At 42.8% G+C, this 24,931-nt stretch overlaps 1 non-coding gene and 2 pseudogenes across 1 annotated transcript; all 3 read left to right on the plus strand.

Annotated features, from left to right (window-relative positions):
- Window positions 1-2,100: 2,100 nt before the first annotated feature.
- LOC132422346 (ATP synthase subunit beta, mitochondrial pseudogene) lies at window positions 2,101-3,438 on the plus strand (annotated as a pseudogene).
- Window positions 3,439-4,987: 1,549 nt separating this feature from the next.
- Window positions 4,988-24,931, plus strand: part of LOC132422347 (E3 ubiquitin-protein ligase rififylin pseudogene) — a 44,218-nt pseudogene continuing 24,274 nt past the window's right edge.
- Window positions 20,253-20,325, plus strand: TRNAE-CUC (transfer RNA glutamic acid (anticodon CUC)). Its single transcript has one exon. It is a non-coding gene; the product is annotated as a tRNA-Glu (tRNA).

Here is a 24,931-nt window from a genome sequence, read left to right on the forward strand (position 1 = left end):
TGTGAGCCCTCCCTCCCCCTCTCATGGTTTAAAATTAGAGACCATGGGGCCTGGGAGCCACTATGGAACTGCCTCCTGCCCCCAACAGCTGCCTTCCCTCCCTGCAAATGCTAATATTAGGGCTGCACAAATTCCTAGAGTAGAAATTAAGGGCCACAATTAACTGGGTGACTTAACTTGGCAATCTTGCCCTTTTATCATGGTTAGAAACTGGACCTTTTCACAGCCATGGCTTTGCTACAAAGTCACTCAGTTTCTCCAGCTCAACCCCCGTATCTTTGGCCTTTCCAAAGAGCTTCAAGACTCCAACTTATTTTCTCCTGGGCATCAGTTCATACAACATCCTTGTCACCTCGGCCCAGGGCTGTGCTGGACATGCTCTGGACAAAGTTATTTCTAGGGCATACCACAAAGCTGTTCCAGGGCCTCCATGTGGTCACTGTTGGACCTTCAATGGCCAGAGCCAAGGTTAGCACATATAAAAGGGTCACAAGAACAGAGAAAGCTGTCCAAGCAAGAAACAGACCCTATTTTTCTAACCACTGACTCTTGGATGTGAGAGCTCAATTAGGAAGCTGTAGTAATCAAGACAAGACAGTGGCTCAAGAATAGAATAGGAGAGAAGAGAAGAATAGAGAGCCTGGAAACTGGCCTGCACACATTCAGACACTGAGATGTCCCTCCAGAGGACTGGGAAGAATTTTCTAGACAACCAGCTCTCTGAAAAAAATGAAAGCGAGATCACTACTTTGCACCTATCATGGGATGAATGGTATCCCCAGAAAAAGATATGTCGAAGTCCTTACCCCCAGAATCTGTGCTTGGGAGCTATTTAGAGGTAGAGTCTTTGCAGATGCAATCAAATCAAGAGGTCATTAGGATGGGCCCCAACCCAATAACTAGTATCCTTATAAGGGGAAATGTAGACACAGAGGCAAACATGCACTGAGGGAAGATGATGTATGTAAGAACGCAAAGGAAGAAGCCCTTGTGAAGACAAAGGCAGAGATTGTAGTGATACAGTCACAAGTCCAGACCTCCTGGGGCACCAGGAGCTGAAAGAGGCAGAAAGGATCCTTCCTAGAGCCTCTGGAGGGAGCTTGACCCACTGACACTTTGATTTTGTACTTCCATAGGAGAATAAATTTCTGGTGTTTTAAAGCCACCCAATTTGTGGTAATTTATTACAGCAGCCCTAGGAAACGAATATAGTGTCATACACAAAATTCAAGCGGATTAAACATGGAATTTCCATGTGACCCTTTAATTCCATTCCTAGGTATGCACTCAAGAAAACTGAAGCATGTCCACACAAAAACTTTCACAGCAACTATTCACAATAGCCAAAAAGTGGAAAAAACTCAAATGTCCATCAACTGATTAACTGATGAATGGATAAACAAAATGTGCTCTATCCTTACAATTGAATATTATTCAGTCATAAAAAGGAATAAAATACTGAAACATGTACAATGTGGATTAATTTTGAAAACATGCTCAGTTAGAGAAGGCAGACACAAAAGGCCATAAACTATATGATTCCTTCATATGAAATGTTCAGAACAGGCAAATCCAGAGACAGAAAGTGGATTAGTGGTTACCAGGGTCTAGGGGAGGAGAATGGGGAGTGACTGCTTAATGGGTATAGAGTTTCCTTTTGAGGTGATGAAAATGTTTTGAATCTACATAAAGGTGATGGTTGTACAACATTGTGAACGTATTGAATGCCTCTAAATTGTATACTTTAAAATGGCTAACTTTATGTTATACGAATCTTACTTCAATTTAAAAAAATCAAGCTGCAATGAATTTAAAAACCTGACTAAAAGTCTCCACCCCAGCTCCACCATGTTGCGACCTATGGGTCGTGTGCCGCTGCCTCAGCCTCTGAGGGCTTGCGGGGACTCAGCCCTTCAGCACCGCTACCCCAAGCCCAGCTCTTACTGCGGGCCGCTTCGGCAGCGCTCCAGCCTGCCAGAGACTATGCTGCTCAAACATATCCATCGCCAAAGGCGGGCACCGCCACTGGGCATGTCGTGGCGGTCATTGGTGCAGTGGTGGATGATGCCCAATTTGATGAGGGGCTGCCACCCATCCTAAATGTCCTGGAAGTGCAAGGCAGGGAAACCAGGCTGGTTTTGGAGGTGGCCCAGCATTTGGGTGAGAGCACGGTAAGGACCATTGCCATGGATGGTACAGAAGGTTTGGTTAGAGGCCAGAAAGTCCTGGATTCTGGTGCACCAGTCAAAATTCTTGTTGGCCCTAAGACCTTGCATAGAATCATGAACATCATTGGAGAACCTATTGATGAGAGAGGTTCCCATCGAAACCAAACAATTTGCTGCTGTTCAAGCTGAGGCTCCTAAATTCATGGAGATGAGTGCTGAGCAGGAAATTCTTGCTACTGGTATCAAGGTTGGGGATCTGCTGCCTCCCTATGCCCAGGGTGGCAAAATTGGGCTCTTTGGTGGCTCTGGAGTTGGCAAGACAGTACTGATCATGGAGTTAATCAACAATGTTGCAAAAGCCCATGGTGGTTATTCTGTGTTTGCTGGTGTTGGTAAGAGGACCCATGAGAGCGATGACTTATACCATGAAATGACTGAGTCTGGTGTTATCAACTTAAAAGATGCTACCTGCAAGGTCGTGCTGGCGTACGGTCAAATGAATGAACCGCCTGGTGCTCGGGCCCGGGTAGCTCTGACTGGACTGACTGTAGCTGAATACTTCACAGACCAAGAAGGTCAAGATGTATTGCTGCTTATTGATAACATCTTTTGCTTCACCCAGGCTGGCTCAGAGGTGTCTGCTTTATTGGGCAGAATCCCTTCTGCAGTGGGTTATCAGCCTACCCTGGCCACTGATATGGGTACCATGCAGGAAAGAATCACCACCACCAAAAAGGGATCTATCCCCTCTGTACAGGCTATCTACGTGCCTGCTGATGCCTTGACTGACCCTGCCCCTGACACTACCTTTGCCCATTTGGATGCTACCACAGTGCTGTCCCGTGCTATTGCTGAACTGGGCAGATATCTAGCTGTGGATCCTCTGGACTCCACCTCTCACATCATGGATCCCAATATTGTTGGCAACGAGCATTATGATGTTGCCTGTGGGGTGCAAAAGATCCTACAGGACTACAAGTCCCTCCAGGACATCATTGCCATCCTGGGTATGGATGAACTTTCTGAGGAAGACAAGTTAACTGTGTCCCGTGCATGGAAAATACAGCGTTTCTTGTCTCAGCCATTCCAGGTGGCTGAGGTCTTTACCAGTCATGTGAAGAAGGTGGTACCCCTGAGGAAGGCCATCAAAGGATTCCAGCAGATTTTGGGAGGTGAATATGACCATCTCCCAGAACAGGCCTTCTATATGGTGGGACCCATTGAAGGAGCTGTGGCAAAAGCTGATAAGCTGGCTGAGGAGCACTCGTGAGGAGGTCCTTTTGGCAAACTAAGCACTCATCCTCTGTGCTGTCCCTCTCCTTGCCCCTAATCCAGAAATCACAGTTTCCTCTGTAAGCCACATGAGAGCCTAGACTGAAGACATTGTGTCTGTCTGAGAGTATTTCAGGTTTACAATAAAATGTACATCCCTCAAAAAAAAAAAAAAAAAAAAAAACCAACACATGAGAATTCCTGGGCAGTCCAGTGGTTAAGACTTGGCACTTTCACTGCTGGGGCCTGGGTTTTATCCCTGGTCAGGGTGTTAAGATCCTGCAAGCCGTGTGGCACAGCCAAAAAAAAACCACAGTTTTTAGAAGAAAATTGAGAACATATATATGCAAAAATTTCTTGAACAAAACATAAGACAACAGACATCCTAAAAGGAAAATAATTATTTTGACTACATTCAAATTAATGATGGGGAATTCCCTGGCAGTCTAGTGGTTAGGACTCCACACTTGCAGTGCAGTGGCCTGGGCTCAATCCCTGATCAGGGAACTAAGATCCTGCAAGCCGTGCAGCGTGGCCAAAATAATAACAATAAAATAAAATTCATGATGGCTGCCCAAAAGAAGATACCAAAAACAAACTTCAGAAAGGATGCCTATCACATGTGTGAGTTGCAGGAATTCTTACACATGTGCGCTACAGTACAGATACAAGGATGTTCAAGATGGTGCATGGCAGCAAAATATTGTCAGCAAACTCACTTGCCGGGGGGAGAATCAAATAAATTGCAGGACATACCTGGCGAACACAGGATGCAGTCATAGAAAGAATGCAAGAGGTCCTCGCCCACTGACATGGGAAGACACCAGTATCAGGGTTTTCTAGAGAGACAAAACCAACACGCACATATATATGCATCTGAGTTGGCAAACTGGAGACCCAGGGGAGCCAATATTCCAGTCCAAGTCCAAGGACAGAAGACTGATGTCCAGCTCAAATAGCCAGACAAGAAGAGTTGCCTCTTCCTCCACCTGTATGTTCTATTCAGGCCTTCAAATGATTGGATGAGGTCCACCCACACTGGGGAGGGCCACTTGCTTTATACAGTCCACCAATTCAAGGTTAACCTCATCCAGAAACACCCTCACAGACACTCCCAGAATCATGTTGGGCCAAATGTTTGGGCTCCCTGTGGCCTACTCAAGTTGACACATGAAATTAGCCTTCACAACACATGTACCCAGTACAGAAATGTGAGTTGCAGAACATAGAGGACACAATTCCATTTAAGCTTGGAAAAGTACAACACAAAACACTGTGTGTGGGCACAAACATACAAATAAATCTATGTCTGTAAGTGCACAGAATTGTCTGAAAGTGAGCACAGATGGCTAATTATAGTGACTTTCGGGAGGGTGGAAGGGAGGACACAGGCTTTTCACTCTATGTGCTTCTGTGCCATTAGGTTGTATTCAACAGGCACACATCCCATTTGCAGTTAAAAAATAACAACAAGGTAAGTTTTAAAAGAGGAAAACAAAGCCAATGGGCTTTGCTCATGGAACTCCACAAGGGAGATCTTCCAGGAGATGCAGCCCTGGGCAGAGGGAGCCAAGCGTGACAAGGAGAGGGGGCCTGAACAGCAGAATCCTGGAGAACTCAGTCAGGAAGAGACGCTAGGAGGACCAAAGCCGGGAGAAGACCCAGAGCTGCCTAAATTGGTGTTTTGTGTCCCAACTCTGAGCAGTGTGGACAGCATGCAGCCTGGTTCATTAGAACAACAGGAGAAGCAGCAGCCCCCCAAGTGTGCTGTGCAGGAGGCCGAGCCTGAGCAGGGCTGGGGTGAGGGTTAGGGTTAGAGCCATGGCCAGGCCAAGGTGAGGGCCACAGTGAGGGTCATGGTAAGGGTCAAAGTAAGGGCCATAGTGAGGGCCACAATGAGGGCCAAGGTGAGGGCCACAGTGATGGCCAAGGCGAGGGCTATGATGAAGATCAAGGTGAAAGCCACCTGATGGTTATGGTGAGAGTCACCAGGAAGGCCAAGGTGAAGGCCACAAGGTTGGTCCATCTGGGCTGATGGCAGAAGTAGCCTCATTGCAGTAGTGAGTGCCAGGCCTGGGGTTCAGGCATTCCCCTTCACCCTGCACTTTTCAACCTGCCTTCAGAGTTGTTTCTTTCAATGAAGTCTTAATCAGAGCTCAAATATAAAAAGCTGATCAGAGTAGAAATATTATAGTGCAGTGGTTCTTAAAGTGTGGTCCCACCAACTTGTGGGTCCCTGAAGCCCTTTCAAGACACCTAGCAGTACGGACAGTTTCCATGTTGTCTCTTTCACTCTTACTCTCTCACCAGTGTGGCATTGTCCCAAGGTTGCAGGACTCCAGAGCAGAGAATTCAGCTGTCCTGTATGAAGCTGGGTATTAAAGAGATTTGCACACTAATAAATGCCACTCTTGCCTCTACATTTTGTTCTTTGTTGGTTTTAGAAAATACAGGGGTTTTTCCATTAAAAATATGTTATTTATATTAACATATAATGGACTTATTATTATTTTAAATGAATTAATAAACATTTAAAATTTTCTCAGTTTTGATATCAATAGATTTATCACACAGGAACTAAAGCTCTTTGAGGTCTGCAGGAAAGTTTTTAGGAGTTAAAATAATTCTGAGGCTGAAAAGCTCCCATGGAATCCCTGATTGGTACAGGACATAAGTCTAAAGCAACAGCACTAAACAAGAAAGAACACAATGGTTTTGAGCAACAGAGTTCAAGACTCACAGTTCATAAACTAATGGCTGTGGGTGTGAGTGGTAGAAACAGACCCAGAATTAACGTACGTATGTGTGTGTATACATGCACACGTGCATATATGTATTCTGGCCAAACAGAAAAGATTTGGGGATGAATAACAAGAAGAAAAATCTAAATAATGCTTTTCATTAGAAACACACCTAAAACATAAGGATATTAAAAAGTTCAAAGAAAAAGAACAGAAAAATACAGAAAAGGCAAATATAACCGAAAAGAAAACTGATGCAGCTATATTACCAGCAAACAAAATTGGCTTTGTGGGAAAATAGTAACCAAAGTTCAGAGGTCATTTGAAAAGGTTCAATTCAGCAGGCAGCCATAAACTTCAAAGGAAAGGCATAACATAGTTGATGGCCTCTGACCAGAATGTTAAAATTCAGCAAAAACAAAACAAAGACAAGCTCCATTCATTTAGATATAACCTCTAAATAACTTAAGGGCTAAAAAAATTGCAATGGAAATTTTTAAATATTTAGAACTAAAACGTATCAAAAACATGGCCTGTCAAACCAATGGGATACTGTTGAGAAAGAAACAGCCTTAACAGCTTAGAGTAGAAGAAAAGAAAGGCCAAAATCTGAAAGTTAATCATCTAATTTCAGAAGCTAGGAAAAGAATCATCAAACCAAACACAGAGAACATATAAGGAATGAAAGAATAATGATAAGAACAGAAATTAATGAATAAAGAGTAAAGAGAAACCAGAGAGGATAAATAAAACTACATGTTGCTTCCTTGACAAACCTTTGTCAAGACTGACCAAGAAAAGGAGATGGCAAAAATAGCCCACATTAGGAATGAAGTGATGGCAGAATTACAAACACTGCACAGATTGAAAAGATAAGAAGATTCAAACTATGTTACAAAGCTATAGTAATTGAAACAGCAATGGTACTGGCATTTAAAAAAAAGACATATAGACCAGTGGAACAGAATCAAGAGCCCAGAAGTAAACTCTCACATCTGCAGTCAACTAATCTTTGACAAGAGCACCAAAAACACAAAATAGAGAAAGGACAGTTTCTTCAACAAATGTGGTTGGGAAAACTGGACATCCACATGCAAAAGAATGAAAATGAACCACTACCTTATATCATACACAATAATTACCTCAAAATGGATTAAAGGCATAAATGTAAGACCTGAAACCATAAAACTCCTAGAAGAAAGCATAGGAAAATTTCTCCTTGGTCTTAGAAATGATTTTTTGAGTGACACCTAAAGCACAAACAACAAAAGCAAAAACAAACAAGTGGGACTATATCAAACTAGAAACTGCTGTATAGCAAATGAAACAATCAATAAATTGAAAAGATAACCTACAGAATGGGAGAAAATATTTATAAACCATATATCTGATAAGGGGTTAATATCCAAAATATATAATGAATTCACAACTCAAGAGCAAAAAACCACAAACAATCTGATTAAAAACTGGCAAAGGACTTGAAGACATGTTTCCAAAGAAGACATACAGATGGCCAACAGACACATGAAAAGATGCTCAGCATCACTAATCATCACAAAAATATGAATCAAAACCACGAGATATCACCTCACATCTGTTAGGATGGCTACCATCCAACTACAAGAGACAACAAATGTTGGTGAGGATGTGCACTGTTGATCAGAATGTAAATTGGTGCAGCACTGTAGAAAACAGTAGGGTGGACCCTCAAAAATTAAAAATAGAACTACCATATGATCCAGCACTTGACTATTGGGTATTTATCCAAAGGAAACAAAATCGATATCTCAAAGAGATATCTGCACCTCCATGTTCATTGCACCATTATTCACAATAGCCAGGACATGGAAATGACCCAAGAGTCTACCAACTGATGAATGGATAAATAAATTTGGTATGCATATACAATGAAATACTATTTAGCCAAAAAGAAAGAAGGAAATCCCGCCATTTGTGACAAAATGAAAGGAGCTGGAGGGCATCATGATACGTGAAATAAGTCAGAAAGAGAAAGACAAATACTGTATGGTATCACTTATATGTGGAATCTTAAAAAATTTTTTTTTTAAGTTGAGCTCATAATAACAGAGAATAGAATGACGGTTTGTAGGCGTTGTGGAGATGGAGGAAAAGGCGAGATATTGGTTAAAGTGTACAAATGTTCAGTTATAAGATTTTTTTTAATGTACAGCATGATTTTTTTTAAATAGGATATTTTCCAAAACTCATTGGATTGTATACTTTAAATGGATGCAGTTTATTACATATCAACTATACCTTATTATAGATTATTTTTTAAAGCAGTATAATATTATGAACAATGTTATTACAACAATTTGAAAACTTAGATGTTATAGACAAATTCCTAGAAAACACAATCATCATTTCAATTCATATCACCCCCAAAATCAATAAACTTTAACAACCAGTCATGATTTTTTTAAAAAACTTAGCAAACTAGGACTTCCAGTTATAAGAACTATCTTAGGGCTTCCCTGGTGGCGCAGTGGTTGAGAGTCCGCCTGCCGATGCAGGGGACACGGGCTCGTGCCCCGGTCCGGGAAGATCCCACATGCCGTGGAGCAGCTGGGCCCATGAGCCACGGCCGCTGGACCTGCGTGTCCAGAGCCTGTGCTCTGCAGCGGGAGAGGCCACAACAGTGAGAGGCCCACGGACCGCAAAAAACAAAAGGAACTATCTTAACCTGAAAAGGGATATCTACCAAAAAACCTCAGCAACAATCAGACCAAGTGGTAAAATTACAATGGCATCTCTCTTAAGATCAAAAATGGGGTGTGGTACCACATCTCTACCCAACTCAATCCATCATAGAAAGACATGGAAAAAGGTAGAGGTGTAGGGATTGCAAGAAAGAAACAAAATTCTCGTTCACCTCAGGTTATATGATTGTCTACAGAAAAAGCCCCAAATCACTTACAGAAAAGACTCATTTGCAAATTTATTTCTATACATCTGTGAACAAAAATTTACATAAATGCAGTTTCACAAGGATACCATTTGCAACAGTATCAAAATTATTTTTAACAACACATGAATAAATTTAACAAAAGATATATAAGAACTTTAGGAAAATTATACAACTGTTGTGAAAGACATCAAAGTAGGCCTAAACAAATGGAGAGACACATGATGTTCATAGATTTGAAGATTCAATAACACTAAGATGGCAGTTTCCCCAACTTGACCTACAAATTTAATGCAGTGTTGAGCAAAATGCTATTGTGTGTGTGTGTGCACAAGTGTGTGCGAACAGATTGTAAACAATCTGACTCTAAAATTCACATAAATAATCAAAGCACCAAGAATAGCCAAGATGCTAGTAAAGTTGCAGGATGCAAAATCAACATACAGAAATTTGTTGCATTTCTATATACTAATAACAAACTATCTGAAAGAGAAATTAAGAACACAATTCCATGTACAATTGAACCAAAAAGAAAAAAATACCTGGAAATAAATTTAACCAACAAAGTGAAAGATCTGTACACTGAAAACAATAACACACTGATGAAAAAAAATTTGAAGAAGACACAAATAAATGGAAAGATAGTCCATGCTCATGGGTTGAAAATATAATATTATTAAAATATCCATACCCAAAGCAAACTATAGATTCAATGTAATCCCTATTTTTTAAAAAATCCAATGGAGTTTTTCACAGAAACAGAACAAACAGTCCTAAAATTCGTATGGAACCCAAAAGACACCAAATAGCCAAAGCAATCTTTGAGAAAGAAGATCAAAGCTGGAGGCATCACACTCCCTGATTTCAAGCTATAGTAAAAGCTATAGTAATCAAAACAGTAGGATAAAGGCATAAAAACAGGCACATAGATCAGTGGAACTGTGTAGAGAGCCCAGGAATAATTAATTTATGACAAAGGAGCTGAGAATATACATGGGGAAAGGACAGTCTCTTTAGTAAATGGTGTTGGGAAAACTGGACTGCCACATGCAAAAGAATAAAACTGGACCACTGTCTTACACCATACACAGAAATTAACTCAAAATGGATTAAAGACATAAATATAAGACCTGAAACTCTTAGAATAAGACATAGACAGTGAGCTCCTTGACACTGGATTTAGCAATGATTTTTTGGATTTGACACCAAAAGCAAAGGCAACAAAAGCAAGAATAGATAAGTGGGACGACATTGAACTAAAAAGCTTCTGCACAGCAAAGGAAACCATCAACAAAATGAAAAGGCAATCTACTGATTGGGAGAAAATATTTGCAAATCATATGTCTGATAAGGGGTTAATGTCCAAAATATATAAAGAACTCATACAACTCAATAGCAAAAACAAACAATCCAATTTAAAAGTGGGCAGAGGATCTAAACAGACATTTTCCCAAAGAAGACAGACAGATGACCAAAAAAAAAAAAACCACATGAAAAAGATGCTCAACATCACTAATCATTAGGGAAATACAAATCAAAACTACAGTGAGATATCACCTCTCACCTGTTAGAATGGCAATTATCAAAAAGACGAGAAATAACAAGTATTGGCAAAGATGTGGTAAAAAGAGAATCCTTTTGCACTGTTGGTGAGAATGTAAATTTGTGCAATTGCTGTGGAAAACAGCATAGAGATTCCTCAAAAAAATTAAAACTAGAACTACCATATGATCCAGCAATTCCACTGCTGGGTATTTATCTAAAGAAAATGAAAACTCTAACTCAAATATATATATGAACCCTCATGTTCACTGCAGCATTATTCACAATAGCCAAGGTATGGAAACAACCTAAGTGTCCATCAACTGATGAATGGATAAAGAAAATGTGGTATTTATATACAATGGAATATTATTCAGCCATAAAAAAGAAAGAAATTTTACTGTTTGCAACAACATGGATAGACCCTGAGAGCATTATGCTAAGTGAGATAAGTCAGGCAGAGAAAGACAAATACTGCATGATCTCACTTGGGAGTTGCCAGAGGTGGGGGGGGGGGCGGTGAAATAGGTGAAGGGAGTCAAAGGGTACAAACATCCAGTTATAAAATAAATAAGTCATGGGGCTATAATGTACACCATGTGATTATAGTTAATAATAGTGTATTGCATATTTAAAAGTTGCTAAGGAGGGACTTCCCTGGTGGCACAGTGGTTAAGAATCTGCCTGCCAGTGCAGGGGACATGGGTTTGAGCCCTGGTCCGGGAAGATTCCACATGCCACAGAACAACTAAGCCCGTGAGCCACAACTACTGAGCCCACATGCCTGGAGCCCATGCTCCGCAACAAGAGAAGCCACAGCAACGAGAAGCCCACGCACTGCAACAAAGAGTAGCCCCCGCTCACTGCAACTAGAGAAAGCCCACATGCACCAAAGAAGACCCAATGCAGCCAAACATTAATTCATTAATTAATTAATTAAAAAATTTTTTAATAAATAAATAGAATTATCTGCTTAAAAAAAGTTATTAAGGAGGTAGATCTTGAAAGTTCTCATTACAAGAAAAAATCTGTTAACTATATATGGTGATGGATGTTAACTAGATTGTTGTAGTAATAATCTCACAATATATAAAAATATTGAATCAGTATATTGTACACCCAAAACTAATATAATGTTGTATGTCAATTATACATTAATTTTAAAAAATAGCCAAGATTCTATCTCAAGGTCTTGGCTTGCTATAGAGACATATAAGTTCTAAGAATTAACCTCAAGATGCAGTAATTAAGACAACATGGTACTAGCACAGGGATGGACAGATAGAACACTAGAACATGTGGAGCAGAATGAAAAACCCAGAGACAGACCCACATAGGTAGACCTGTGGGGGTGACCAAGAACACTGTGGGTCAGTGGGAAAAGATGTATTGTTTGGTGAGCAGGGTTGGGACCACTGGTTACATAAACAGGAAAATATTAAAGTTAACCTCCACCTCACACCACACATCAACATCAGTGCCAGGTAGATTAAAACCTAAGTGTGAAAAGTACAACAGCAGAAGTTTTAGAATCTGGTATAGGACAGCAACTTCTTGACCTCAGAGTGGTGGGAATTTTTAAAGCAATGTACCTAAAGCATGCACCCTAAAAAAATACTGAGAAAAGTTAACTGTGTTAAAATTTAAAGCTTCTATCCTAAAAAGACATTTAAAAAGTGAGAATGTTCTGTATATGTCTATTAGGTACATCTGCCTGGATGATCTATCCATTGTTGAAAGTGTTATTATTATTATTATACAATTATTGTAATGTTGTCCATTTCTCCCTTCAGATCTGTTAGGATTTGCTTAATATATTTAGGTGCTCTGATGTTGGGTGTGTATATATTCATGATTGTATATATTCTTGATGAATTGACCACATTATCATTATAAAATGACCATCATTGTCTCATTACCATTTTAGTTTAAAGTCTATTTTATCTGATATAAGTATAGCTACCTGCTCTCATTTGGTTTCCACGGAGTATCTTTTCTGACCCCTTCACTTTCAGTCTGTGTGTGTGTGTGTGTGTCCTTACATCTAAAGTGAGTGTCTTATAGGCAGCATATATTTGGGTCTCTTTTATATTCATTCAGCCACTCTATGCCTTTTGATTAGAGAATTTAATCTATTTACATTTAAAGTTTGTATTGATAGGTAAGGACTTACTGATGTCATCTTAATTGTTTTCTGGCTGTTTGTAGTTTCCTTGTTCCTTTCTTCCTGTCTTACAATCTTCTTTTGTGAATTGATTTTCTATAGTAGTATGCTTAGATTCCTTTTTATTTATCTTTTGTGAATCAACTGTAGGTTTTGCTTTGTGGTTACAACGAAGCTTATATAAAACATCTTTTAGATATAAAGGTCTGTTTTAAGCTGATAACAACATAACTTCATCCACATACAAAAGCTCTACCCTTTACTCCCCACACCACATTTTTTTTCTTGGTGTCACAATTTACTTTTTTTAATATTGTGTATCCATTAACAAATTGTTATAGCTATATCTATTTTTTAACATTTCTGTCCTTTAACCTTTATTCTAGAGTTAAGTTGTTAACACAACACATTACAGCATTACTGTATCCTAAATATGACTATATACCTACTTTCACCAATGTGTTTTACATTTTCATGTGTTCATTTTACAAATTAGAGGGAAAAAAGAAAAAAAGGTTAGAGACGAGTCCCAAACTGAGAGAAAATATCTGCAAGGCATACAACAACTGATGATGAACTAGTATTCGAAATTCACACATAACTCTTATAAAATCTAGGAGAAGATAAAGGCCACCAGAGACAATGAACAAAGGATTGAGACACTGTACAGAAAGGAAACGATGGTGGTTGACTAGCAGAGGATGATGCACAATACCATTTCCAATTGGAGTATTAAATCAAACTGAAGAAACACTGATTCTGATCCATCAGCCCCCAACCCAGAACTCCCTGTGGTAGGATGAACCTACCCTATGGACCCAAAATTTCCTGCATGCACTCCAGTACAGCACTTGTGAAGGGCTGCAGGAACAAAAACATATATTGTCGGGACCTTCCTGGTGGTCCAGTGGTAAACAATCTGCCTTCCAATGCAGGGGACGCGGGTTCGATCCCTGGTCAGGGAACTAAGAGCCCACATGCCGTGGGGCAACTAAGCCCATGAGCCACAACTACTGAGCTTGCACACCTCAACTAGAGAGCCCACATGCCACAACTACAGAGCCCACGCACTCTGGAGCCCACACACCACAACTAGAGAGAGAAAAGAAACCTGCACGCCACAACTAGAGAGAAGCCTGCGCAATTCAACAAAGAGCCCATGCGCCCCAACAAAAGATACCGAGATCCTGCATACTGCAACTACAGCCCAATGCAGCCAAAACAAAAAAATAAAAAATAAACATATATTGTCTTTCTCTAAGTACAGTTTCTAAACACTCCCCCTAAACTCCCCACAGTGGTTAAGATCATAGACACAGTGCCTGGCTATGTGTCCCCCATTCTAGGCTGATCATTTCCACCTCTCCTATGGAGGTGATGGAGGTCACATGGAATGCTGTCTAGGATTGTGTTGAAACCTGAATTCCCATATTTACACACCTGTGTTCATAGTAGCATTATTCACAATAGCCAAAAGTTGGAAGCAACCTACATGTCCATCCATGGATGAATGGATAAACAAATTGTGGTCCATCCATACAATGGAATGTTATTGAGCCTTAAAAAGGAAGGAAATTCTGACACGTGCTACAACATGGATGAACCATGAAGACATTATGCTAGGTCAAATAAGCCAGTTACAAAAGGACAAACACTGAATGATTCTACTTACATGAGTGACTTAGAGAAGTCAAATTCATAGAGACAGAAAGTAGAAGGGTAGGTACTACAGGTTGCGGGGAATAGAGAGTTATTGTTTAACATGGACAGGTTTCAGTTTGGGAAGATGAAAAAGTTCTGCAGATGGATGGTGGTGAAGTTTACACAACAATGTAAATGTGCTTGACACTGGAATCTACACTTAAAAATGGTTTAAATGTTAATTGTTACGTTATATATATTTTACCACAATTTTTAAGTAAAAGTTTTTTTAAAAAAAACTGAATTGCCATTTTTCATTGATTCCTAGAACAACTTCTTCCTGCTTTTCCAGCCTCCCTCTCCCACTGTCGTCCCCCTACCACCACTTCCCCATCCCCACCCTTGCCCACTCAGCCAGGTCAGCCGAGGATGTCTCCTGAAGGGATCCTACCTACTTGAGAGCTGACGCACAACTGGGTTCACTGTCCGACTGTTCCAGGGACTGGAAAACACCACTGAACCCTGCCCCTGCCCCTCCTCTCCTGTCCGCATCCCCCCCAACGCCCACCCCCCCAATCCCCTCTTATCCTAAGTGCCCTCTCCTGCCTCCGAAATCCCACCTCTGCCACCCCATGGCCCACCCCTTGCTCCCCAGGCAAGCTCCCATTCCCAAGTACCCGCCTGCACTGCCCCCACTCTCACCCCCATGGAGTAATGCAGTTCACTCTCTCCTGGTCCCTTACCCCACACCCAGGTTGCATCAGGGCAAAATAAACACCAGAAGCAGCTGATGAAGAAACATGACTTCTGATTTGGAGGGGGATAGGGAACAGTGGAGTCCAAGCTGCTCGGACCCCTTGGTGATGTCCACCAGTTACTTTTTGGTGACCTCCAGTCTGTTGGTGCCTATGGGGCCTCCCCCTCCCAGGCAGTGCATTCCTAGCAGAGCCCCTACCCTCCTCCCAGGTAGTCTGTTCTATGACAACTGGTGCACACCTGCTTGGGCTGCTCCCCAAGGGCCCCAAGGGCAGGGGGGACCCTCAGAGGGGCAGCTGACAGCTTAAGCACCAAGAACAGACCAAAGCTCCACCCACTGCCTGAGCAAGCACCCTCAGGGCCCATGAGGGTGGGGTGTGTTCCACACCAACTTGGCAAGCAGGGCCATGGGGGCAAGACCTTGCCAAGGGCATGTGATCAGGATGCAGGGACATCCCAGGAACTGTGGACCACACCTGACCACAGCTGCCGCCAGGCTGGCCCATGTGGTGTCATCTTCTTATTGAAAGTCAGTAAAACTGTGACCAGAGGGCATTGCTGGCAAAGATTCCCTGATGAGACCTTTAAAGCACTTTATTAGCACTTTAAGGACAGGAGCTTCTGAGAACAGAAGATCCACCGTGCGGTGGGTGGACAGGCCCACCATGGCCACACAGAACTTTTGGGGTCAAGACTATCACCTTGCTTCACAGAACAGGTTAGTTCTCCCCAAAATGCTCTGTAAGTCTAATGCAATTCCTATCGGAACCCCAGCAAAATAGAGATCAGCCAAAATCTTAAATTAACTAAAGCTAACTTTAGAAACTATAAAGGTTTGCAGAACAGCTGCAGATCTGCAGATTTGTTCCCTGAAGCCAAATGCAGCCTGATGCTGATCTGTTGGCTGCTGAATTCTCTGGTATCTTAGCCCTGCTTTGCTTTTGTGCCCCTTCCTACAACACACACACACACATTCACTTTCCAGAATGCTGTGACCTGCAGTCTGCTTAGCTCAACTATGCTTGCGTGTTTTTTCTCTCCCTCCCTCCTTCCCTCCCTCCCTCCCTCCCTCCCTCTCTCTCTCTCTCTCTCTCTCTCTCTCTCTCTGTCTCTCTCAGAACTCGGCATTTGCATCTGACTTGATTCTCCCCATAATGATTATATTTCAATGATGGCACTAGATCTGAATTTGCATCACTTGATCTCTGCCATTGGACAGAGCCTGGATGAATTACAAGGTTTGATGCTTGCTGTATTTGCACTCTTACCTACATTTTAAAAATCTACAAGTATTGGGAATTCCCTGGTGGTCCAGTGGTTAGGGCTCCATGCTTCCACTGCAGGGGGCACGGTTTCGATCCTTCGTCAGGGAACTAAGATCCCGCAAGCCACGTGGTGTGGCCAAAAATATAAAAAATAAATTTTAAAAAATAGGGACTTTCCTGGTGGTGCAGTGGTTAAGAATCTGCCTGCCAGTGCAGGGGACATGGGTTCAATCCCTGGTCCAGGAAGATCTCACATGCCCCAGAGCAACTAAGTCTGGGCACCACACTACTGAGCCTGCACTCTAGAGCCTGTGTGCTGGAACTGCTGAGCCCATGCGCTATAACTACTGTAGCCTGCGTGCTCTAGAGCCCACAAGTCACAACTACTGAGCCCGTGTGCTGCAACTACTGAGGCCCACATGCCTAGAGCCCATGCTCTGCAACAAGAGAAGCCACCGCAATGAGAAGCCTGTGCACTGCAACAAAGAGTAGACCCCACTCACCACAACTAGAGAAAGCCCAAGCGCAGCAAGGAAGATCCAATGGAGCCAAAAAAAAAAAAAGCAAAACCAGCTGGGCTTACTTTCAGGAGACCCAGAGGGCTGTGGGAAATAGAGACTCCACTCTTAAAGGAAGAACATAAAATCTCATATGTGGACTTACCTGGTGGCACAGTGGTTTAGAATTCGCCTGTCAATGCAGGGGACGTGGGTTCGAGCCCTGGTCTGGGAAGATCCCACATGCCACGGAGCAACTAAGCCTGTGTGCCACAACTACTGAGCCTATGCTCTAGAGCCCACAAGCCACAACTACTGAGCCCGCATGCTACAACTACTGAGGCCCACGCACCTCCGCAACAAGAGAAGCCACTGCAATGAGAAGCCCACGCACCGCAATGAAGAGTAGCCCCCACTCTCTGCAACTAGAGAAAGCCTGCATGCAGCAATGAAGACCCAACACAGCCAAAAAAAAAAACCAAACAAAATAAACAAACAAAACAAAACAAAATAAACAGGGAATTCCCTGGAGGCCCAGGGGTTAGGACTCCACACTTTCACTGCCAAGGGCACAGGTTCAATCCCTGGTCTGGGAACTAAGATCCAGCAAGCTGTGTGGTGCAGCAAAAAAACAAAAACAAACAACAAAAAAAATCTCAAATGCTCCAGGACCCAAGGCAGAAGCAGTAATTTGAAAGGAGCCTGGGTCACCTCACCTGCTGATCTTGGAAAGTCTCCTGGAGAGGCAGAAGGCAACTGGAGCTCACCCGGGGACACAGATAATGGAGGCACCCATTTTGGGGGGCTCCTTCCACCACAAGGACACTGGTGCTGGCGAGTGCCATCTTGGAGTCCTCACTCTAACTCATTAGCACCAGGAACCAGCCCCATCCACCAGGGGGTCAGCACCAATACTGGGATGCCTCAGGCTAAGCAACTAGCTGGGCTGGAATACAGCACCATCCACTAGCAGGCAGGTGGTCTTACGACCCCCTGAACCCACAGCTACCCTGGGACACAACCCTGCCCACCATAGGGTCCACTACCCAATCCCACACACCACTGTAAAGGCAATAACCCCGGGACTCCCCGGGCCCCCCAGTCAGAGACCACAGGACCCAGCTCCACTGACGAGTGGGCAGATGCCAGCCCCAGGACCCCTTGGGCCCGAGTCCTGCCCACTAACTCCAGGACCCCTAAGGCCCTGCAGCCAGAAACCCTGGGACCTAGCTCCACCCACCAGTGAGCTGGCACTATTCCCAGAACACGTGAGCTCCAGCTTCACCCACCAGAGGGATGGCACTAGCCCAAGGACCAGCCTCACACACCAGTGCGCAGACACCAGCCCCACAGCCTGCCATGGCAGGGCCCAGCCTACCCACCAACAGGCTGTACCTAGCCCCAGGAGCCCGTGGGCTCTGCTCTCACCCACCAGCAGGCCAATACCAGCTCTAGTACACACTGGATCCATCAGCAAGCTGCCCAAGGATTTGGTTCCACCCACAAGCAGGCCAACTTAAGCTTCAGGACACCCTGGACCCCATAGCCAGCTGTGTCAGGAACCAGCCCAGCCCACTAGCAGGACAACACAAGCTCCAGAACCACCAGGTCCCCGCAGCCAGAGACCCCAGGACCCAGCTCTGCCCTCCAGTGGGTTGGCACTAGCATCAGGATCCAGCTTTCCCCACCAGTGGGCAGGCACCAACCCCAGGAACCCCCAAGCCCCAGCTGCACCCACCAGCAGGCAAAGACCAGCTCTAAGATACCCTGGACTCCTAAGCCAGCCACCCAGGATCCAACTGCATGCACCAACAGGTCAGCACCAGCTTTAGGACATTGCAGAGCCTGCAGCCAGCCAAGTCAAGAAACAGCCCCACACACTGGCAGGCCAACACTAGATCCAAGAAACCTGACCCAAAACCACCCACCCCAGAACCCAGCTGTACCCACCAGTGAGCCAGCACTAGTCTCAGAACCCTCTGGGGTTCCTCATCCAGCTGCCTGGAGACCAGGCTCTGCCAACCAGCAGCCAGCAGCCTCCTCACAGGCAGAGCCTGGCAACCAACCGGACTGGGGGCCAGCCACGCCTACCAGACCACCCACACACAAGGGCCTGCCACAACAGAAGGATCCATGAAGGGGCACCCCTAGAGAATATAGCTCTGGTGACCAGAAGGGAGTGCACTGCTGGGTTGCATAGGATGTCTCCTACAAAGGGCCATTTATCCAAGGTCAGGAAACATAACCAACCTACCAGATACATCAAAATAAAAACAGCAAATTAGGCAAAAGGAGGCAACAAAGGAACACGTTCCAAATGAAGGACCAAGACAAAATCCCAGAATAAGAACTAAGTGAAGTGGAGATAGGCAATCTACCCAAAAAAGAGTTCAAGGTAATGATCACAAAAATGATCAAAGAACTCGGGAGAAGAATGGATGAAAAGAGTGAGAAGTTAGAAGTTTTTAACAAAGAGTTACAAAATATAAAGGACCAAAGAGAGATGAAGAAAACAATAACTGAAATGAAAAATACACTAGAAGGAATCAACAGTAGATTAAATGATACAGAGGAACAGATAAGAGAGCTGGAAGATGAGTGGTGGAAATCACTAAAGCTGAAGAGAAGAAAGAATAAAAAGAAATGAGGACAGTTTGAGAGACCTCTGAGACAACATCAAGCATACTAAACATTTGCCTTATAGGGGTCACAGAAGAAGAGAGAGAAAAGAGCAGAGAACATATTTGAAGACAATAGCTGAAAACTTCCCTAACCTGGAAAAGGAAACAGACATCCAGGTCCAGGAAGCACAAACAGTCCCAAACAGTATCAACCCAAAGAGAAGTACACCAAGACACACTGTAATTAAAATGGCAAAAGTTAAAGATAAAGGGAGACTATTAAAAGCAGCATGGGGAAAGCAACAAGTTATGTATAAGGAAACTCCCTTAAGGCTATTAGTTGACTTTTCAGCAGAAACTCTGCAGGCCAGAAGGGAGTAGCCCAATATATTTAAAGTGATGAAAGGGGAAAACCTACAACCAAGAATACTCTACCAGGCAAGGTTTTCATTCACATTTGATACAGAGATCAGAAGTTTTACAGATGAGCAAAAGCTAAAAGAGTTCAGCACCAACAAACCAGCTTTACAAAAAATGCTAAAGGGACTTCTCTAAACAAAAAAGAAAAGGCCACAACTAGAAACATGAGAAGTGTGAGAGGAAAAACTCATTGGTAAAAGCAAATATAAAGTAACAAAATCAACCATGTATATTGGAATTCCCTGGTGGTCCAGTGGTTAGGACTCTGTGCTCTCACTGCCAAGGGCCCAGGTTCAATCCCTGGTCAGGGAACTAAGATCCTACAAGCCGTGCAGCATGGAAAAAAATGTATAAAACTAGTATGAAGGTTAAAAAACAAAAGTAGTAAAATCATCTATACCCACAATAAGTAGTTATGGGACACACAAAACAAAGAGGTGTAAAATATGATGTCAAAAACAGTAATTGTGGGAGAGGGCAGTAAAAATGCAGGGTCTTTAGATTGCTGTATATAAACCTCATGGTAACCACAAACCAAAAATCGATAATAGATACACACACAAAAGAGAAAGGAATCCAAATATAACACTAAAGATAGTTATCAAATCACAAGGGAAGAGAACAAAAGAAGGAAGGAACAAAAAGAACTACAAAAACAACCTTCCCAAAAAATTAACAAAATGGTAATAAGTACATACCTAATTACTTTAAATGTAAATGGACTAAATCTTCAATCAAAAGTCACAGGGTGGCTGATTGGATAGAAAAATAAGACTCGTATATATGCTGCTTGTAAGAGACTCACTTCACAGCTAAAGACACACACAGAATGAAAGTGAGGGAATGGAAAAAGGTATTCCATGCAAATCAAAATCAAAAGAAAGCCAGGATAGTAATACTTATATCAGACAAAATAGGCTTTAAAACAAAGACTGTAACAGGAGACAAAGAAGGACATTACAGAATGATCAAGGTATCAATCAAAGAAAATATAATAATTATAAATATATATGCACCCAACATAGGAGCAACTAGACATAAAACAAATATTAACAAACATAAAGGGAGCAACTGACAGTAACACAAAAATATTAAGGGACTATAACACCCAACTTACATAAATGGACAGATTATCCAGACAGAAAATCAATAAGAAAACACTAGCTTTAAGTGACACTTTAGACCAGATGAACTCAATAGATATATCTAGAACATTCCATGCAAAGGCAGCAGAATATACCTTCTCTTCAAGTGCAAAAGGAACATTCTCCAGGATAGATCACATGCTAGGCCACAAAAAAAGTCTCAGTAAACTTAAGATCACTGAAATCATATCAAGCATCTTTTCTGACCACAGTGCTATGAGACTAAAAATCAGCTATTAGAAAAACTGCAAAACAAACAAACAAAAAAATGTGAAGGCTAAACAATATGCTACTGAACAACCAATGGATCACTGAATAAATCAAAGATGAAATTTAAAAAATACCTGGAGACAAACGAAAACACAGGGAGGGACCTTCAAGATGGCAGAAGAGTAAGATGTGGAGATCACCTCCCTCCCCACAAATATATCAAAAATACATCTACATGTGGGACAACTCCTACAGAACACCTACTGAACACTGTCAGAAAACCTCAGACTTCCCAAAAGGCATGAAAATCCCCAGGTACCTGGGGAGGGCAAAAGAAAAATGAAAAAACAGAGACAAAAGAATAGGGATGGGACCTGCACCTCTGGGAGGGAGCTATGAAGGAGGAAATGTTTCCACATACTAGGACACCCCTTCACTGGCGGAGATGGGGGATGGGCGCAGGGGAAGCTTCAGAGCCATGGAGGAGAGTGAAGCAACAGGGGTGCAGAAGGCAAGGCAGAGAGAGTCCCACACAGAGGATCGGTGCCGACCAGCACTCACCAGCCTGAGAGGCTTGTCTGCTCACCTGCTGGGGTGGGTGGGGGCTGGGAGCTGAGGCTCGGGCTTCAGAGGTCAGATCCCAGGGAGAGGACTGGGGTTGGCTGCGTGAACACAGCCTGAAGGAGGCTAGTGCACCACAGCTAGCCAGAAGGGAGTCCAGGATAAAGGCTGGACCTGCCTAAGAGGCAAGAGACCATTGTTTCAGAGTGTGCAAGGAGAAGGGATTCCTTCCCCGTCTGCCCACAGAAGGCAGAGTACCGCCTAAATGAGCTCCAGAGATGGGTGTGAGCTGTGGAACGCAGAAACATGTATGAGCCGTAGACCCCAGAGACAGGCATGAAACACTAATGCTGCTTGGACCCCAGAGACAGGCATGAAACATTAATGCTGCTGCTGCAGCCACCAATAATCCTGTGTGCAAGCACAGGTCACTATACACACACACACACACACACACACACACACACACACACACACACACACACCAGGAGCCTGTGAAGCCCGCCAATGCCAAGGTCAACTTCCCCGGGAGAACACACAGCACGCCTCAGGCTGCTGCAATGCCACACCAGCCTCTGCCACCACAGGCTCACCCCACATTCCAATTATAACTACTATACCCCTCCCTCCTCCAGGCCTGAATGTGCAAGAGCACCCTAATCAGCCGCTGCTTTAACCGCCTCCTGTCTGGGTGGGGAACAGATGCCTGAGGGAGAACTACACGCAGACGTGGGGCCAAAACCAAAGTTGAACCCCACGAGCTGGGCAAACAAAGAAGAGAAAGGGAAATTTCTCCATGCAGCCTGGGGAGCAGCAGATTAAATCCCCAGAATCAACTTGCTGTACCATGCCTCTGTGGAACACCTGAATAAACAATGAATCATCCCAAAATTGAGGCAGTGGATTTTGGGAGCAACTGTAGACTTGGGGTTTGCTGTCTGCGACTGATTTGTTTCTGATTTTTATGTTTATCTTAGTTCAGGTTTTAGCACTTGTTATCATTAGTGGATTTGTTTACTGGTTTGGTTGCTCTCTTTTTTAAATTATTTTTTTATTTTAATAATTTTATTTATTTATTTTTTCTTTCTTTTTTTTCCCTTTTCTTCTGAGCCGTGTGGCTGATAGGGTCTTGGTTGCTCCAGCTTGGGAGTCAGGCCAGAGCCTCTGAGGTGGGAGAGCTGAGTTCAGGACATTGGACCATCAGAGACCTCCTGTCCCCACGTAATATCAATCAGCGAGAGCTCTCCCAGAGATCTCCATCTCAACAATAAGACCCAGCTCCCCACAACGACCAGCAAACTCCAGGGCTGAACGTCCCATGTCAAACAACTGGCAAGAGAGGGACACAACTCCACCCATTAGCAGAGAAGCTGCCTAAAATCATACTAAGTTCACAGACACCCCAAAACACACCACTGGATGCGGCCCTGCCCTGCAGAAAGACAAGATCCAGCCCCACCTACCAGAACACAGGCACCAGTCCCCTCCACCAGGAAGCCTACACAAGCCACTGAAACAATCTTACCCACTGGGAGCAGACACCAAAAACAACGGGAACTACGAACCTGCAGCCTGCGAAACAGAGACCCCTAACACAGCAAGTTAAGCAAAATGAGAAGACAGAGAAACACACAGCAGATGAAGGAGCAAGATAAAACCCCACCAGACCAAACAAATGAAGAGAAAATAGGCAGTCTACCTGAAAAAGAATTCAGAATAATGATAGTAACGATGATTCAAAATCTTGGAAATACAATGGAGAAAATACAAGAAACACCTAACAAGGACCTACAAGAACTAAAAAGCAAACAAACAATGATGAACAACAAAAAAATGAAATTAAAAATTCTCTAGAAGGAATCAATAGCAGAATAACTGAAGCAGAATAACGGATAAGTGACCTGAAGATAAAGTATTGGAAATAACTACTGCAGAGCAGCATAAAGAAAAAAGAATTAAAAGAATTGAGGACAGTCTCAGAGACCTCTGAGACAATATTAAACGTACCAACATTCGAATTGTAGGGGTCCCAGAAAAAGAAGAGAAAAAGAAAAGGTTAGAGAAAATATTTGAAGAGATTATAGTTGAAAACTTCCCTAATAAGGGAAAGGAAATAGTCAATCAGGTCCAGGAAGTGCAGAGAGTCCCATACAGGATAAACTGAAGGAGAAACACGCAAAGACACATATTAATCAAAAATTAAATACAAAGAAAAAATATTAAAAGCAGCAAGGGAAAAGCAACAAATAACATACAAGGGAATCTCCATAAGCTTAACAGCTGATCTTTCAGCAGAAATTCTGCAAGCCAGAAGGGAGTGGCAGGACATATTTAAAGTGATAAAAGGGAAAAACCTACAACCAAGATTACTCTACCCAGCGAGGATCTCATTCAGATTTGATAGAGAAGTTAAAACCTTTACAGACAAGCAAAAGTTAAAAGAATTCAGCACCACCAATCCAGCTTTACAACAATTGCTAAAGGAACTTCTCTAGGCAGGAAACACAAGAGAAGGAAAAGACCTACAAAAAGAAACCCAAAACAATTAAGAAAATGGTAACAGGAACATACATAAAATCAATAATTACCTTAAATGTAAATGGATTCAATGCTCTAATCAAAAGACACAGACTGGCTGAATGGATACAAAAACAAGACCTGTATATATGCTGTCTACAAGAGACCCACTTCAGACCTAAAGACACATACAGACTGAAAGTGAGGGGATGGGAAAAGATATTCGATGCAAATGGAAATCAAAAGAAAGCTGCAGTAGCAATTCTCATATCAGACAAAATAGACTCTAAAATAAAGACTATTGCAAGAGACAAAGAAGGACACTACATAATGATCAAGGGATCAATCCGAGAAGAAGATATAACAATTGTAAATATTTATGCACTCAACATAGGAGCACCTCAATACATAAAGCAAAGGCTAACAGCCATAAAAGGGGAAATCGACAGTAACACAATCATAGCATGGGACTTTAACACCCCACT

Source organism: Delphinus delphis, chromosome 3, assembly GCF_949987515.2.
Source record: "Delphinus delphis chromosome 3, mDelDel1.2, whole genome shotgun sequence".
Classification (NCBI taxonomy): domain Eukaryota; kingdom Metazoa; phylum Chordata; class Mammalia; order Artiodactyla; family Delphinidae; genus Delphinus; species Delphinus delphis.